The sequence below is a fragment of the Triturus cristatus genome, chromosome 2_2 (genome assembly GCF_964204655.1).
Source record: "Triturus cristatus chromosome 2_2, aTriCri1.1, whole genome shotgun sequence".
NCBI classification, from domain to species: Eukaryota; Metazoa; Chordata; class Amphibia; order Caudata; family Salamandridae; genus Triturus; species Triturus cristatus.
This window is the reverse complement of record NC_140582.1, coordinates 1,260,671,041-1,260,690,432: the sequence shown is the minus strand read 5'-3', so window position 1 is coordinate 1,260,690,432 and position 19,392 is coordinate 1,260,671,041. Positions and strand designations below refer to the sequence as shown.

The window sequence follows — 19,392 nt, the reverse complement described above, 5'->3', positions numbered from 1 at the left end:
TCACTGGCCGAACACAGAGAGTCAGACTTTCACTGTTCTACTCAGAACCCAGAGAGATCAGCTGCGGAGTGCCCCAAGGCCCACACTGAGCCCCACCCTCTTCAACTTCTACATGGTCCCGCTTGCAGCCATTTTCACAAGCCATGGACTCAACATCATCTCCTACGCCGACGACAACCCGTTGATTCTCTTCCTCACAGATGAACCCACAGCCGCCAAGAGCAACTTCCACAATGGGAGGAAGGCAGTCGCCACCTGGATGAAGGACAGCTGCCTCAAGCTCAACTCAGACAAGACTGAAGTCCAAATTCTGGGCTCCACCCCCTCTACATGGAATGACATCTGGTGGCCCAAAGTGCCGGAAATCCCATTGCACCCACGGACCATACACAGAACCTCTGCATCATCCTGGATTCCTCGCTTTCTATGATGCGCCAAATCAATGCCGTCTCATCCTCCTGCTTCCACATGCAACACCTGCTTCGGAAGATTTTCTAGTGGATCCCCACTGAGTCCTGGAAAACAGTCACCCTTGCGCTCATCAGCAACAGACTAGACTACCGTAATGCACTCTATGCTGTCACCAACAAAAACTCCAAAATAATTGCAGAACATCTAGAACGCCTCTGTCACACTCTTCCTGAACATCCCCCCCCATCACAGCCACATCACTGGTCACCTGAGAGACCTCCACTGGTTCCGATCAACAAAAGAATTACCTTCAAGCTCCTCACACACACCTACGAAGCCCTCCACAACGCCAGACCTGCATACCTCAAACACCACCTCTCCTTCCACACACCTACCACACACCTCTGCTCTGCCCTACTGGCCTTGAGTTTTAATTCCTCCTTCCTGATTTTTTCTTCTCTCTTAGCACTTTAGGCATTTATCTTAATACATCACCCTGTTTTAAAATTGTGAAACAGTTGGATTTGACTTGATGTAAACTGACCTTGAGCAATTGGGAATCCGGGTTATTCTTGTGATTGATAGTCGATCTCACTCCCTTGGCCATCTTGGTAGAATCCTTAGGGGCAAAAATTGTGTCATGTACCAATGACACCCAACTGCGTTTCTCCTGGGGGAAGGGCGAGGCTTTCCCAGGTGAGAAAGTCCGTAGCTGTCTTACAGCAACGTTCAGTTGGCTATCCAGTAACCAACTTAAATGTAATGCCGGGAAGACTGAGTTCCTCTTCTTTGGTCAGAGGCTGAGACACCGATGCAGACATTCTGGCCTGAGGATGACCCCCCCCCACCGTTATCTCTAAATCAGGTGGTAAAACATCTGGGCTTCAAATTTGATGGACAACTGTTATTTTGTTCCCAAGTTAATTTGGTGGTGGGCTCTTGTTTTGCCCTCCTTTGCGTATTTAGGCGATTCTTTTACTTCTTATCCTTTAAGGCTAGACAACAAGTGATGCAAGCCTTGATAATCTCGTGGCTTGAATACGGGAACGGTCTGTACATAGGACTGCCCAAATACCTGATCAATAGGCTGCAGTTAGTCCAGAACGGAGCGGCACGTACCATCTTTAGGCTCCCACGCAATTCCCATGCCACTTGCCTTCTTCAGAACCTTCATTGGCTCCCGGTTAGGATGAGGATAATTTCTAAGATACTGCTTGTCACCCAGAAAGCTCTCCACAGAACTGGCCCGGACTTCCTACAAGATAGAATTAAGTTGTATACTCCCCAGAGCAACCTTTGCTCTGAAAATCTCTTTCTAGCCATAGTTCTGCTGATTAGAAAGTCAAGGTCAGGGGGCGGATCTCTCTCATTCCTGGGACATTCTCTCTAGAACAAACTTCCACTGACTCTCAGGTGCGTTAAGGCGACACCTGCGTTCCGGAAAAAACGTAAGACCTGGCTTTTCTCCTGCCTCTAGTCCTGTCCTTCTTTCTTCTTGCTGATGGTCCTACTGCAGTAGCACCAGGACACTCTTCGGAGTAACAGTCGCACTCTATAAATCTCATACATGGACACCCCACGGATCTGCAAGACCACGGCTGGAGGAAGATCCTTCTCCTACTTCGCTGCTAGGACCTCGAACTCCCTGCCTCTACATCTGAGACAATCACTGTCTCTGCCTCAATTCAGGAAGGACCTGAAGACCTGGCTCTTCGACTGAACCACAGATCCACCCCCCAACTCAGCGCTTTGAGACCCTAATGGGTGAGTAGTTGTGCTTTAAAAGAACCCTGATTGATTGATTGTTTCTGGTCCAGAGCTGGCCTGGCTTGGCAGTTCGGGCTGGACTATTCTCTCGACTGGGAGTGAATGTTTGTTTTGTTCCACATTCTGTCCATCATTTGTTTGTCTTTTGCTTTCTTGCCCTAAGTACGCTGGGTATGCCCAGACATGATTCCCGGCTCACAGTGACACTGGATTCCAGCTAGCCTGGTGAGCAAAAGAACAATGGATTTACCCCAGATCTCTTAAATGGGGTTGAATGTTTGATTTGTTCTGCATTTTGTCCTTCATTGGTGTGTCTTTTGGGAACCCAGGAATGGCAAAAGAAGAGCAGTCACTGCAAGAACAGAGCACTTAGTCACCACTTGGCACCAAACCCTGCCCTCCTACTGGAATCTTGACAATTGCACCGACCTGACTCATCCTAAAGCTTTGAATCCTTCCAAAGCTGTGGAGGATTCTCCAGCATTTCAACAGCCAAGCAGCATCTGCCTTGGGGTGTAGGAGCCATCGTCTGCATTTGCAGGAACTGACCACATGTGTCTGGTAACCCATGCTGTTGTCCATCTGGCCCACCAAAATAGCAGCACAACAGGAGGAGGTTCTTGAGTCTCCTGGAGGTCAGCCCCTTCTCTCTGCTTCGTTTTGAGATGCTATACTGTCCAGTACCCCCCTTGTGCGCACAAAGGCTTGTTTGTGTCCATTCTGGGATAGTCCCCAAATATGTTGAATTTGATGACATTACCAAGTGATTTACAACCTTTGAGAGGGCTTGTAAATTGAGAATGTCACAGCAGAAATACTGGGGCTCTCTGCTTTGGGAGTTGTTCTCAGGAAAGTGCAGGGACAGACTCCTGACACTAGATGAGGATGATGCTGAGTCCTCTGACCTCATGACGTCAACCCTGACTGAGGCCTTTGGACTCACCACTGAAAGGTACAGGATATAGTTCAGGGAGACTCACAAGAACCCAAGTCAGCCCTGGAAAACACTAGGTGGCTGGTTAGAAGGGATTAAGATGCAAGATAATGAGGGTCTCTATAATTTGATTATGAAGGAGTATCTGTTAAGTAAATGTAATTCTGCTAAATTGCATCAGTACTTTAGTGGATCTAGGGTTGGACACTCCCCGGGAGTTGTGGAAAAAGGCGGACCATTGGGTCATCCAAGTCAAATTAGTCCAAAACGTTCAGGGGTTGTTAGTCTCCAGATGGTATCCTTGGTATGCCCTAGCCAGGTCAGACAGCACAATAAAGCTATTTTAATCTCAAAGGGCGTGGTGGATATAGCTATCTTGTCTGTCTGGCCCAGTAACCTGGACAAAAACAGACAAATGCGGCAGATCAATTGGGATGACGTGGAAGCACTGAGGGATACACGAGCAAGTGTCACCATGGTGACTGAAAGAACTAATATCCCCAGAACAGACTGGTTTCCAGAAAGGAAAATCCACTGCTACAAACTTGTTGGCTCTAACCCTACTTGGAGAGAGGGTTGTCTTAAATAAACAACATTTATATATTTTGGCGGCTTCCTGGAACCTCGCTGTTTTCGTCCTCAGTTTTGCCCTGCCAGAACCACAAGGACCAGCAGCCTTAGCGCGCGGACAAGCTATTTAACCAGCATGCCGGCCCGGGGCACCTCGAAGCCGCTCCATGTAAGCAAAGGGTGGGCCTGTCCACGCCCGTCGGAGCCCTGAGGAGACTTGGCTGCCCCCCCCCCTGTGATCTGCGCTAACTGAAGGTATAGTGGTCTGTCCTTAACTATTAACTTTAATAACTCTGGGGTATTGGCATTGACTTCCTGCACGCCAACTTTGCTGTAGACAGCCAGTAACAAGATGAGCAAATGAAAGGGAAAGAGTGTACAACCAAGGTGGAAGTATTGTGGGGACACTTGACCAAATTCTAACTAGGGCAACCTCTGTTCTTGCACACAAGATTGAAAGAAGGGAGAAACGCCTATCTTTAGAGCATTTTGCCTATAAAAGATCCTCATTGGGGGGTATGGCACACCACATTACCCCTGACCAATCTTTGCTTTCAGACAAAATGATAGAAATAGATCCAGACCCAGAAACACTCATGGGATCGTTATACCACGAACCGGAACTGATTTCTAATACACAAAGAGCCTCCACCAGGGCAGCAGTACTATAAAAATCTACGGTATCTATTCCTGACACTGCTGTAAAGAAAAAGAGGGGGGGGCCCATAGACCGAAACCAGCAAAGACCTCGAGACCGAATAAAAAAGAGGGAGTGGACACAACAGACCCAGATTTAGGTGACTCAAGCAACTTGGAAACACTGGACCCTGCCCCATGTCCGGCAACGAATGAGGCTATGTGGCAGAGATTAGAAACCTTGGTCTCTACCATGTTAAACCCCATTACATTGAGACTGAGACGTATTGAAGATAAAATAAATAGCCTTGAATCTCAGGCCAAGATCTATTTTATCGCACTAGAGGCATTATTAGTACGGAACGGGTCAACGCCAGATGGAGAACCCCAAATTATCCAAGAGGCAAGCAAAATAGCCCCCAGTACAAAACCTACAAAACCAAAAAGGATGATGACCGTACCCCAAAATTTGGCACACCCCATAGATACTAACTCCACCACTAGCACTGATGAGACTGTCATACTGACAGCCAACATATCTAGTGAATTTGCCCAAAGCTACCCGAGTCTATCCTGTGCTAATGAACTGAATAAAGCGGTTGATAAAATCAATCCATTAATGGATAACTTCAATAGTGCAACAACCGGGCAAAGCAGAATATCACCAGGGAAGGGCAGTCTAGGAGTTAACAAGAAGAATGAAAGACCGGCCTGTGGATCATTGATGGATGGAACTCAGTCTTTAAATTTGCCCCCAGCGGCTGCTCCCCTGGTGGTGGTGTTGGGAAATGTGCCTCCACAACAACTCAACTACTGTTTAAAGCAATGCATTGGGTGGTCCAAAATTTAAAGGGGGTGGGGGTCTGGGTGGGAACCTACAAAGTCAAATGATTATGACTAGAAGAGTTACTTGGGTAGGGCCCACAAGGAAAGAAATGTGGAGAGATTGTGTGATCCTAAACTTTAATAAAGGTTTTATTGCCAGATTCCTTTTGGACAATTTGGGTATCGACTTTGATAGAAATTCCAAAATAACTGTGTGGCCTTTGGTTTTTTCTTTAGACCACTCTTCCGACAAGCAAAAGGGAGTTGCTCCCAATATATGGAGATACAGACAAGGGGGGGCCTCATACCTGATCCCTAGGTTAACAGACTTGAGACTTGAAAATAGATTTGCACCCCTCTCTGACCTAAAAGCTTGTGACTGACTACAGCTAGTGAAACCAAATTACACAGAGAGCCAGGCCATCTCGGCCCCTGTTACCGGTGATAGACCACAATCACCAATAAGACAACAGGGGATGCAGTCTTAAAAATAGCATCATAGAACGTAGCTGGTAATGTTTCCAAGCTGAGCTACAACAACTGGCTAAGTGTATGGCAAGAGTACGAAATAGTATGTTTCCAGGAAACATGGGCTGTGGGGCCAGTGCACATCAAGGCTACCACTCCTTCCAGACTAAAAGCAACACCATCTATTTCGGGGAGGGCAAAGGGAGGCATCTTGACATTAATTAGAAATAACCTAAAAGTTAATGTGAAAAAGTGTGACTGTACAAATCCAAACTTCCATATCCTGATGCTGGAGATACAACAGGAAGGGATATGGCTATTAGTACATTTTTATAATAAGAGATTTGGCCCAAACATGCACCTAATTGTGGTTGAGGTCCTTAAGGCAATAGAAAGCATCGTGCACAACCTTAAGGGTGTGAATGTTAATATTATTTGGATGGGTGACTTTAATATACACCCCTGCGATTATAACGCACTCCCCGTCTGTGGACTAGAGGACATGGGTGGTAACCCTATATCATTTTACTCAAAATGAGTATGGTAACTCCCTAAACAGGTCATTAACCTCTCTAAATATGGAAGTAGTCTGTGATACAGATCTCGATACAGAAAACTCAGGGGGATCTTTCCACCAAAACGGGCAGGAGTCAACAATCGATTATATACTTTTAACGACCTCACTCAGATTAAGGGTTTCCAGGGAAGGAAACTGTTTTACAACTTTTAGTGATCATTCGATTTTATCCATGGAGATGAAAGTATCTATATGGGACATACACAACTATAAGCAAGTTGGAACTCCAACAGTGGCAAGGAAAAATGGAGTCCAATCGAAATTGGCACACATCGATAGATTAAAGATGATTCCAGATGTTATAACAAATACACAAGATAACATATTACTGTGTCTAGCTCCAGGGGCTGATGCAGGGGAGTGGTGCTGGCTTTTTGTGATATCCTAGAGAAGGTAAAACTGGCCCTCACTCGCAAACAAAGTCGAATAAAGAAAAGGACAGGGGCTGGTTTGACTCACCATGCTCTAAAGCAAGGAAGGCACTGACATGAACACTGAAATTTAGGGCTAGAGTTACCGAACAGAACCCAGAGCGTCCGCCTTCCCCCATTCCGGTCCGAAGCCTCCAAGATCTTCTGCGGCGTACCCCAGGGATCCTCCCTCAGCCCGACACTGTTCAACATTTACATGGCCCGCTCGCACACGTCGCCCGACAGCACGACCTCAACATAATCTCCTACGCCGACGACACTCAACTGATCCTCTCCCTCACCAAGGACCCCATCACCGCCAAAGCCAACCTCCACGAAGGAATGAAGGCCGTCGCCAATTGGATGAAGACCAGCCGTCTGAAGCTGAACTCGGACAAGACGGAGGTCCTTATCCTCGGCTCCAACCCTTCAGCCTGGGACGACTCCTGGTGGCCGACGAGACTGGGAGCAGCCCCGACACCCACGACCACGCACACAACCTGGGAATCATCCTCGACTCAACGCTCTCAATGACCAAGCAGGTCAACGCCGTCTCCTCCTCCTGCTTCAACACCCTCTGCATGCTCCGCAAGATCTACAGATGGATCCCGACAGATAAAAGACAGTCACCCAGGCCCTTGTCAGCAGCAGACTCGACTACGGAAAACCCTCTACGGGGGAGCCCCGACCAAGCTCATCAAACAACTAAAACGCATCCAAAACGCTTCGGCACAACTGATCCTCGACATACTACGCCATGGCCACATCACCCCCCACCTGAGGGACCTGAACTGGCTCCCTGTCAGCAAGAGGATATGCTTCAAGCTCCTCATCCACGCACACAAGGCACTCCACAAGATAGGCCCAGCCTACCTCAACAGACGGCTCTCCTTCTACATCCCCAACCGCCAGCTACGCTCCGCCGACCTCTTACTCGCCACCGTCCCACGCATCCGAAGAACAACCACAGGCGGGAGATCCTTCTCCCACCTCAGCGCCACGACATGAAACACCCTCCCACTGAGCCTACGACAGACCCAAGACCTGCTGACCTTCAGGAAGATGCTCAAGACCTGGCTGTTCGATCAGTAGCTCCCTCCCCCAGCGCCTTGAGACCCTCGCGGGTATGTAGTGCGCTTTACAAATGACTGATTGATTGATTGATTGAAGAAATAAAAACATTATGGGCCTCGTATAAACAGGCATGGAAAAATAGAGAAAGGGCCATTAAGGTGGATTTATGGGCAGATCTAGACAAGGCGACTAGTACAGGAAACAGCCAAGATATCTGAAAGCTTGTAAATGCACCTTACTTCAAAAATGATAGTGACCCCACAATTGACACAAACATAGATGAGGAAACATGGGTCTCTTATTTTGAGAATATCTTTGCTTTAAAACCTTATTCTCCAATTACTTCCATGACTGTAGAGCAAAACTCGTATGATCCCCCTTGCATGCTCACTCAACGAAGTCAAGGTAGGACTAGAGTCTTGTAGTATGGGAAAGGCTCCAGGACCAGATGGTGTCCCAATCGATTTCTTCCAAGAAAATCTAGATTTATGGGCACCGCTCCTGACGAATGTTATGAATAGTATAGCCCTGGTAGGTCCCCCTCCATTGTGCTCAACAGGTGTGATTGTACTAATCCACAAAAAAGGACACAGGGATAATCCAAAGAATTATAGACCGATTTCCTTATTGTATACAACATCTAACTTGATGGGCTGCCTCCTCCTCTCTAGGCTAGAGGGGTGGGCTAAGGAAAATAACATCTTGATCCAGGCCCAGTATGGATTTCAGCAGGGAAGGGGTACAGTGGAACAGTGCTTAAACTTAGCACTGATCATAGAAAAATACACTAGAATGAAGGGCGAAAGGATTTCTATTGCTTTCATGGACCTGACGGCTGCATTCGATTGTGTGGTCCATGTTAAGCTATGGAACATAATGGAGGTGATGGGGGTTGACCAACCCATACTAGACTTCATTAGACAATCGTACCTAAACGCTGTGGCAACAGTCTGTTATACCAAGGACGGAGACTGTACACGCCATTTTATAATTGCTTGGGGAGTAAGGCAGGGCTGCGTCCTCGCCCCATCCCTCTTTTCCCTATACACTAATGAAGTCGAGAAAGCACTCACTATGGCCTCTCAAGATGTCCTTGTTTTTGACTACCAACCGTTACCAAAATTGGATTACGCGGATGGCGCGGTGTTAAACACCAGAACAGGACTTGGCTGACAACAATTGATAAATGCATATGTTTCCTTCATGGATTCACCTCAATTGAAAGTAAACAAAACCAAGTCCTTTGTAATAAAAGTGGGGGCAAAAAAAAGAGATAAAAGGCTGTATCTGCAAGCGAATGCCAAAAGGATAGAGGTGGTGGATTCCTTCCCTTACCTCGGGGTCCTCTTTGATAAAGACCTTTCATGGTCAAAGTTGATGGAAGGAACGAAGTTGGAAATGGATAGTGGCATCGCTGCTGTTGAATCTTTCACTCGGAAACTGGGCGCTAAACCTATTCTACCCATGAAAAATATTTATCAGGCCAAGGTAAAGGCAGCAGCGACCTATGGGGCGGGTGTGTGGTACGGTAACATCGACACCATTGCAATCCACTGAAAACTGTTTTTTCAAATCCATAGTGGGCCTTCCTCCTTCGACTTCAAACTGTATTTTACATTCGGATTTGGGCTTACCCTACATTTCTGATTCCATACAGCTAGCCCCAATTCTCCTTTGGCACTCAATCTGGCGGAGAGATACATTGACACTCACCCAAACAATTATAAAGAGTTGTCTAAGCATGGATAAGTGGAAGACTTCAAGAAGGCTCAGCTGTGTAAAATCTGCTCTGAAGCAGATTGGCCTCCCTGAATTGTTTAATAATTCACTGGCTTGCCGAAAGGTCTCCAAACAAAAGGTTGGAAACATATTTTTATGGATATCTGAGTATAAGCGAAAGGAACATTATAAAGAGAAACAAGCGTTCTGCCTATACCGTCAAAATCCCCCATTCCTAGAGGAGGGGTTTTTATATTATGCAATTGTTACTTGGCCGCAACATAGATTTATATTGCTGAGATTCCACTTGAACATGATTCCATTGATGCTAGGGTACCCAGAAAAAACGTACAATCACTCAGACTTAAGTATATGCCCATGTGACAATTTCTCACTACAAACAGAGCTACATTTAGTTCTATTCCGCAGGCTCTATAAGAAAGAAAGGAATGACTACCGAACCCCAATTTTAAAACAAAGGAATTTTAACCAGTGTCGGGTGGCACTATAATTTTTAAAATCATTACCCGATCCGTTGACTTGTCATTCGGTAGCGACATTCCTATGGGCCTGCATGAGGAAGAGGAAGGGTGGGGTGTTAAGTTCTCTGAGCTTACTTCATGTTAATCCAATTGTATAGCATTTTTAACATATGAGATAATTTTATTGTATTAGGCTTCTTTTTATCTTAGAATTTATGATGAACTAGAGGGGAAAATTCTTCTTTTAAGAAATTATGTTTTTTTACCTGTGCTTTTATGATCATTTTAATTTGGTTGAATAAAGATTGGAAATTGAATATTGCTTTTATTGATCTTAAGGCAGCCTTCGACTCTGTGCATGAAACTTGTTATGGAGAAAACTGTCAGATCAGGGCATTTCAAGGAAATTGTTGAAGGCTATTATTCTTCTGTATACCGACACTTGGGTTCAAGTTAAGTTGAATGATGGCAATTCCTTATCAAGGAAGATTAGAACATATAATGGCCTAAAGCAGGGTTGAGTCCTTGCCCCCTGTTTATTTAATTTATTTTTATCAGATCTTGCTCAGCATTTGGATGTTGTTAATGGGCATGTTCCTAGGATGGGGGGGTGCAAATGAGTTACCTCCAGTATGCCGATGATACTATCCTCGTGAGTCATACTCCTATCGGCCTACATAGACTCATTACTGCCTTCGATGACTATATACAACAGAATGACATTAAACTGAATGTCAAAAAAAACAAAGTGATGACAATTGGCATGGTTAAACAGAAGTTTAATTCCTGGAAGGCCAGAGCAGGTACAATTGACATTGTTAAAATGTATAGATACTTAGGGGTGATGTTTGACAATCATGTGTCTTTTAAATTTTATTCTAAGGATCGAAGGGCCAAGGCTGTGACCTTGATCCATGCTTTTAAATGTTTAAAAAAATCACTGAACTGTTAATCATATGAGTTTATTCTTAAAGTAATCAAAGGCAAGTTACAACCCACCCTAATATATGGTTCTCACATTACTAGAGGGAAAGATGCAAAGGTGCTTGCCCTATTGGTTGTCAAGGTCTTCAAAGCAACTTTTGGGGTTGCCAAGTCAGTGAGTCAAACAGGATTAAGACTGGAGTTTGGTCTCCAGAGACAGAGCCTGGTATCAAAAGGAGTGTTTTTAAAATGTATGGTCGCATTGTCAACATCAGCCCCTGTATCTTTAGGGAATATTTGTTGGCAAGAAATAGACAAGTCTGTCTATGCGGCTAAATGGTGATCTTATATTTGAACTTCCCTAAGAGATATCGGCCTGCAAAGTACACTCACTGCAAGATCTGAAAATGCCCAATTATAAGTTAATTTTAAATAACCTTATCAAAGCTGAATTGTTTAAATTGGATAAAAATGCATTAGCAGAGACAAATTATGCATGGTATGTGATTAATTCATACCAATCCCTGTGTGTTGAGTCGTATCTGAATGTTTTCTTTTCAGCAAAGTATAAAAATAAGTTTTTAAGGTTACGTATGGGAATAAACCCAACAAAGGAGGGCACGCAATCTTGGATCAAGCTCTGGCCGGATTCTAACTGTAGATTTTGTGGACGGCCATAGGAAACTCTAGTACATATAGTATGTGTGTGCCCCAAGTTGATTAATCTTAGACGTACAGTTTTGAGACCAAGGGCCCTCCAGGACTAATGGAGTGGCCCTACCCTATCCTAGAGAGAAAAGGAGAGGTCACCTACTTGGGTGACCTAGGCACTTGCAGACGCCTTAACGGGGGTGCCTAAAACCTCTTCATGACAAGGCTAATGTGATCATGTTGATAGTCACTGATAAGAATCAGGAAGAAGAGGGTGAACCTCTCTCTGACCTCCTCTCCCACAACCCGAAAGAAAGGCCAGTTGAACGAGTTGTCCTCTCAGTCATCCTCTCTGCCCAGCAGGAACCTGGCTGCAGGCAGTCCTCGGGCAGTATGCTGAGCTCTTTTCTTTAACCCCTGGTCAGACAACCTGGTGTACCCTGAAAGTGGACACTAGGGACAGTCAGTCTGTTGAAAAGAACATTTATAGACAATCTGACCTAGTTAAAGAATGCAGCAGAGCTGAAATCAGCAGGATGATGGAGCTAGAGGTGATTTGGCCATCTGAAAGTTCCAGGACTAGCCCACTGGTCTTACTCCCCAAACCTCACTCCAAGGGTGGAAAAACAGAGCTGAGGTTCTTTTTGGACCATAGAGATTTCAATGCTGTCCCTAATACAGATGCACACCCTATCCCAAGAGCTGATCAACGGATTGACAGGCAGGGATCAGTACAATTTATGTACTTTCAGTTTGACATCAGGGTACTGGCAAATTGTCTTGTGGGTCCCTTGCTCACTTTGAGACTGGATTCAAGCTAGCCTGGCAGTTCGGGCTGGACTGTTCCCATGAGGCACAGGATCACGACTGATTTGCATATGGCTGGGTCCAAACTAGGGTGGTGAAGTGAGCTATCAACCTATGATGGATTTAACCCAGATCTGTAACTGGGGGTGAGTGTCTGAAAAGTTTCAGCACTACGTCCATCATCTCTTTGTGTTTGCTTTGTTCGCCCTAAGTTGGCAGGATATGCCCAGGCGTGGGTCCCTTGCTCACTTTGCCACTGGATTCAAGCTAGCCTGGCTGATGAGGGGTGTTACCCTGAAACCGGTCCCAGGATGCTTGTTTCCGGTCCAGGGAGGACGTGGTCTGGCAGTTCGGGCTGGACTGTTCCCATGAGGCACAGGGTCAGGACTGATTTGCATATGGCTGGGTCCAAACTGGGGTAGCGTAGTGGGAAAAAGAATGATGATGGATTCTACCACGATCTTTGACTAGGGGTGAGTGTCTGAAAATTTTTAGCACTCCGTCTATCATCTCCTTGTGTACACTTACAGGCCAGGCACACCCCTGAGGTGGGACACCTGAAGTGGACAACCAAGAAAGGGTTTTCACCATTTTTAAATTGATGAAACTAGGATATCTGGGTCAGGTTTATGACCACTCTCCATAGGAAGTGGTCATGTCGGGTGTGTAGTTATCCCAGGGGTAAGTAGCCCATTGGGTACCACCCTATATTCCCCTAACCGTCCCTAAACACAGTATTTATGGGGTCCCCTGACTCCAGGATGCATATTTGTCTGTATAGAATGAAGAAGGGTAAAAGAAGAGCAGTCACAGGGAGAACAGAGGATTTAACCACCACTTGACACCAAACCCTGCTGCTGAAACCTCGACAAATGTATGACCTGACTCATCCAAAAGCTGTGCATTCTCCCAAAGTTGTGGAAGACTGCCCAGGACTTCTACAACCAAGCAGCAGCTCCCTTGGGGTGAAGGAGCCATCCCCCTGCATCTGTCCAGTAATCTGTGTTGTTGGCCATCTGGCTCACCAAAGAAGCAGTATGACAGGAGGAGGTTCTCAAGGATCTAGGAGGTCAGCCCAATCTCTCTGGTGAGTTTTGGGATGCTAGACACTCCAGGAGCTCCCTTTCACCAATTCCCTGACTACCGGGACATTTGCACCCACCAAGGCTTGTTAGTGTCCAGTCCGGCCATCACAGTGCTAAAACTTAACTACATGTCGAAGGACTTTAGGACAGATTAGCTCCATATCCTGAGTCACCCTACTGTTTTGGTTTTCCTCCCTCTACAGGTAGACCAAGAACCATGATAGCCTCCAACTCTAGGTAGCCAGCCAGCCAGCACCTCTGCACCCGAGCCCCACAGCTCAAGCACATAAATTCTGCCTGAGTCCTTTCGGCCCAGGAGTCCCCATGAGCACATCCCCACATTGGGTTCAGCCTGACTTGTCCGCAAGTCCCCCTTTTGTAGAGTATTTGCTTTGACAGGTCCCTTTAAACGTTTACCGCCATGGAAACCCAAGACTGCGACTTCAGGACCTGCGCAAAGCAAAGGCGTAAAAACCTGCACTTCTGGCGACCACCCTTCACTTGCATGACTGCAACTCATCCTGGACCAAAGACTGACTACCCATCTCAGAGGGACCCCTTTGTGCGCCAAAGGCAACTCCAGACTCCCTTGGATAGTGGCACTAGTTCCCTGATGCCTGCAGGTATGAACAGGCTCCCAGAAGCAAAGAATCACTTGCCATTGGCCTCCTGAGTGATCGCTCAAGATTAGATGGTCCAGTGCATTGTGGGAAACAAGCTCCCTACCTACAGCAAGTTTCAGGTACCTACTGTTTTCCCTGGACCTCTGCACATCAAAGTATCATCTTGCTGACTCTACAGCCAAAGTGGCTTGTAGGTAACCATCTCATTACCACCATCTTTACTCAACACTATAACATGAGGGATCTTTGCAGCACATTCAATCAAATACAGCAGTGGCCACCTTGTCGATCTTTTTCATCCATTTCCTCCCCAGTACCGTCTATGCGGTCCCGTGGCTCCTGCTTCATCACCTAGGATAGCCAGGACAACACTGCACCCAGGCCTCTCAGGCTAGGTCAAATTAAACTGACTGTGTGGTTTGGTCCTGAGACCAGCATCACCTTAACCTCCCGTGGGTTCCAGGTAACTCGACCTGCAAGTGACCGATTGTTACTAGTGTTTTTTCCCATTCACCGCATTAGTAACGTTTTACCTTAGAGAATCGCACTGATTCACAATTGCTTCTAAAATCAATAAAACCGGTTATACTCATCTGATTGTATTCATTTTGGTGTCTGAATTAAATTTAAAAATCTGCTTTATATTTATAAATTGGTGTTGGTTTTCCTTCAAGTCGTGTCAATTACTTATCGTCCATGTTGGTACTCCAAAATGCTTAACACATGTTCCCAGTGCTTAATTTACTAATTAAAAAGTGCCAGGGCCCTGACCAGGAGGCCACTGCAGCTTGCACCACCCATCCCTGCCAATGACACCAAAACAACTACTGCCCATTTCTCTTGCATGCAAGTGCGACAGTGCAGATTATTCCAGGCCCCTAAACCTAAAGAAATGCCTGGGGAGACAGGTATTAGTAATTGTTGATGTATATTGTATTCAATAAACAACCGTTGTTTTGTTCATCTCTAAATTTGATGAGCAGCACCACCATGTGGCAGACTGTAATAAGTGTGGTGTTGACAATTGAGTGCCAGTGCCAAGCACCGAAATCCAATTAAGTGCTAGTGCCGAGCACCGGAATCCACCGGCTAAAATTAGGCACTACATGTTCCTCTAATGAAGACTGACTGCTCTTTGCCGCACTACCAGGACTGAGCTAAGGATCTATTATTGTGAATCCAATGGCCATCTTTGGGGTATTGTGAGAGTATTACATAGAGAGGCCTAACCAGCATCACCACATAATATGCCACCTTTGTACATCTCATATTTTTAAAAGGTTCCTCATATCTACTTTTCTAGATTGGGTGGTCACTCCTTTGGCTGCCTGCGAGCCAGACAATGGAACACCCTCCCTCATGGCTTGCTTCATTCCGGATCTGAAAGAATGTTTCTCAAGAGGCTGAAAACGTGGCTCTTAAAATCGCGTTAACTTTCTTGGCCTTTTCTTAGGTCTGCTGTCTCTACACCAGAGTTCTCCTATCTTGGACTTTCTACTGTGCACTACAAAAGTACATTCATTCATTCATTCATTGTAGGAGAGGAGGATCTGCACATATGTTGCCCCCACTTTTTTCTGATGTATACACTGGTTTCTGGCTATAGTCTGGCTGGGTCCTTGCTAATCAGGGCCCCAGTCTCTCTGTTCTCTCTAAACGACTTGGTGTGCATATTAGATGCACTAGTGATTGGATACTGTGGTACCCTATGAGCCCCTAGTATATGGTACCTTAGGTACCAAGGGTATTGGTACCTCACAGGCCTACCAGGGGCTGCAGCATGTATTATGCCACCCCTGGGAAGCAGACTCAATCTGACACCACAGGTCTGCTACTTCAGCCTGGGTGAGGTAATGTTAGCACTCCTCACAGAGATAAAGGTTCCTATATCTCACCATACACACACATGTAAACCTATCAGCCACCCCTATGGCAGGCCCTATCAATCCTGATGGCAGGGTGCGTTTACAATGTGGGGGGGTGCCTCTGCATGAGCAGGGCCCCTCTGCAGATACCAGAGTCTATTCTCTATGACTGTTTGTGGATGCGGTTAAACCATATACTCTTAAGTGTATTAAAATGGTAACTTTGGAATAACTGCATCAGAACATGTCGTGTTTGGTGTCAAACAACTTGGAATCATACCCCCACATCAGTCCATGATGTGGGAGCATGATCCCAAACTTCTAGAGGGGACGACATGAAAAACGACAGAAATCCTATAGAGCCATGGCATTACAAAATGGATGCCACCAGCACAGACACTGGGCTGCCCTCCTGCTGCTGACTGAAACTCGCAGTGGAGGAAGCCCAACAAAAGGCATCCTGTCACAGGGAGGTGTCACCAACTTCCAGACAGGATTTAGTGTATTGGAGCTGGTGGGTGCACTCCTAGTGTGCTTTGAAGTCCTGCACTGGGGGAGCAGTAGGCTCCTCTGTGCATATGCCGGCTCAAACCGGTTCAGGGACTACCTGTCCCTGCTCTGGCATGAAACTGGACAAAGGGAAGTGGGTGTAACCACCCCCTACCCTGACCCTCCTAGAGGAGTGGTCATAGAGCTAGTCCCTCCCCTATCTTCACTATAAGATTGCAAGCATTGCCATTGCAAAGCAGATAACCCTGGACAACGCTCTACAAAGAAGAATCCTGGCCCTTCAACGTTCCACTACCTTTGGAAGACAGAAGAATCTCCCTTGGAGTGAAGGAGTGACTCCCCTGCTTGGCAGGCACCTCAATCAACGGATGCAAACTTTCCCACTCCCGCTAGAGTTCAAAGTCCCTGCTGCCCCAGAAGTAGATTTCCTGACTTCTAGACAGTCACTGTGAGTCCTCAGCAGAGCTAAGGCGAGTGGATCCCACGAGTGATGAGGAACAGCAATACCCAGGGACCTTGCACTATTGTCAAGTGCAATCCCTTCGCAACATTCTAAGAACTTGTGCTTTGGACCATTTGTGGCCCAAGCCTCCAGCAGGACTTGCAGTGAAAATCAGTGGCCTACCCTGTCACGAGTGACCGTGGACTCCTGTGAAGCATTTCCTGAAGAGGCGTCTTTGCGATCACTTGCCTGTTAGCTAGTGAGTCCCCCGAAGGATTTCCTATCAACTAAAAGGGCTCCCCTGGTTGCTCCAGGTCTGCCCTCACTCACCCTTGCTGAGTGAGTCCCTCACAGCTTGCTGGTCTGCACCATTGACTTTCTTTAGTCTACACATGACTTGCAGTTGCTAAGGCTTGTTGGCTCCAATCCAGTGGCTGACAATGCAGTCAGCTGCAGACATCATGGGACCCTCAGAATCCAGCTGCTGGTCATCATTGATCCCTCCTGGACCTCGTGAGTGAAGAGTCAAAACACCATTGATGTCCTGAAATCACCCAACATCCGTGTTCAACCATCTTCCTGGCCACCGGTCACTGGCAAGTGACTTTGAACACTGTACCCTCAATTTTCAGGTCCTCTCCATCTTGAATCCACCTTCGGATTCCACCGTACACTTCTTCAGCCGACGCAAGCAGCAAGTCTTCTCTGGTCTCCATAGAAAACAGCGACGCGACCCGACACCAAAAGAAATCTATGCACCCGGCTTCCGTGAGTGAGGTAACTCGTGCACTCCAGTGCTCAAGTGTGTGTTGGCCCTCAAAATACTTACCTTGTAAGTGGGTTGCTTGTAGGCTTCCTCGAAGTACCCTAAAACTTTAAAAACCAAACCGTGACTTGCACCATTATTATCAATAGGGAACCCGTGGTTGTGTTCACACACTGCACGCGTCTCCCGTGGGCCTGTTACTTACCTGCTTACACTGCAGTAGTGAAGCCCCAGCGATTCTACAGGCCCTAGGCCATGTCATTTTGCAAATCGACTTTCTTATACCACTTTTTTAGTATATGGTCTGGTACGCACCTAGGGCCCCAGCCCTATTTGTGCTTAATTTATTGAGAAACGTTGAATTTTAATGTGTACCTGGTTTCTAATCTCAGAAAGAGATTAGTAGAGTGTGTCTAGAAATAAATACATATATATTTGATATATATACCTGTGTGGTGCCCTTTCATTTGGTAATTCAAGAGATTATAAGGTAAAACAAGCTGCTTTACATTCCTCTGAGACTTAGCCTTAAGGATGCTCTCCACAGCTGCCACTAGGATAGCTTTCCTTAAAAGGTTGTCTTAAACCTATCTACCATAAGAGTCGAATTGGACTGGTGCAAGGTGGCCACTATAACTAGTGACCAGCATATGCCAGGCCAACTTCTCACATTCATTCATTCATCTAATAGTTAACTCTATGCCTTAAAAAATGAATATAACCAAATATCTTTTAGAACTAACAGGATATTGACTGCTAGCCAGTGTTGCTTCCTAAGTATATTATTACAATATAACACAAGTATCTCAAGGATTTAGCAGGTGTTGTTACCATACAAACTTGGTTCAAGGGCAGTGTAGTACTTCACATGAGAACGAGATTACTTTACACTTTGTTTAGGCGCAGGCAGATTAAGGTCCATATTTACTGACAATTGAAGCTAAATTGCTGTGAAGCCTTGTGTCAAAGGGATAGAGACAAATCTGCCATATTAATTAGGACTTGGCACATTTTGTCTCTCCCCCTGTGCTGGTGCACTTTTGGCTTTTGCTACTTTGCAATAAATTATAGCACAAACCCTGGTTTGCATTGCATAGTGCATCCCACCCCAACACTTGTTAGTAAAGCATTTGTAAATCTGGGCTTAAGTGATTCACCTAGATCCACAGGATATTAAGTGATGGTCAGGACTCGAACCAAGTTTGCCAGTTCAAAATTTGGAAGCTCTGGCCCTTAGGCCATGTCTCCTCCCCCTAAGGATTCCACATTGATCTCTTACCTGGACAGATGACTCCTGGGTCCCTTCTGTTCGTGCAGCTACTGAATCCCCAGGAAGAGTGCTGACAATCATAGAGTGAGGTTTCTTCTCCTGTACATTTTACATCACTCAGCAAGACTGGGAGCTCTCCTTTTCCAAAGCGTACAGTTTCAAAGGTTGCTCCTTTTGTTGACCCACATCCCAGCTGTCTGCAGACCACCTGTGCATCCTTTATATCCCAGTAATCAAAACAGATAGCTCCCCATAGATTGTCATGTTTCACTTCCACTCTGCCCCTGCATGCATCTCCAGAATTCACCAAACGGATCTTATCAGCACCACCTAAGAACAGAAATACCAAAGAGAGCAGACAGTGTGTGACACACAGTATTCAGTTATTACCTCATATTGAATCTCCTATGAATTATATATCTCCTCCAAGTAAACATGTTTTGATATTTTTGATGAACAATTCTACCAAACAAAATTCCTCTTCACAAAGCATGTTTTCACTACAAACGATTAAAGGAACCCAAGTGTACTCTTGTGTGGACTCTCACCTACAATTGAAGTATTTTGAGAAACTAT

General features: G+C 45.9%; 1 long non-coding RNA gene across 1 annotated transcript in view; it reads right to left on the bottom strand.

Moving 5' to 3' along the window:
• The window catches only part of LOC146863554 (uncharacterized), a 155,263-nt gene extending 136,083 nt beyond the window's left edge, over positions 1 to 19,180 (bottom strand). Inside the window, exon 1 of the long non-coding RNA XR_014978618.1 lies at positions 18,826 to 19,180. This is a non-coding gene — a long non-coding RNA (uncharacterized LOC146863554). The remainder of the gene's footprint in view (positions 1 to 18,825) is intronic.
• Between the last annotated feature and the right edge of the window lie 212 nt (positions 19,181 to 19,392).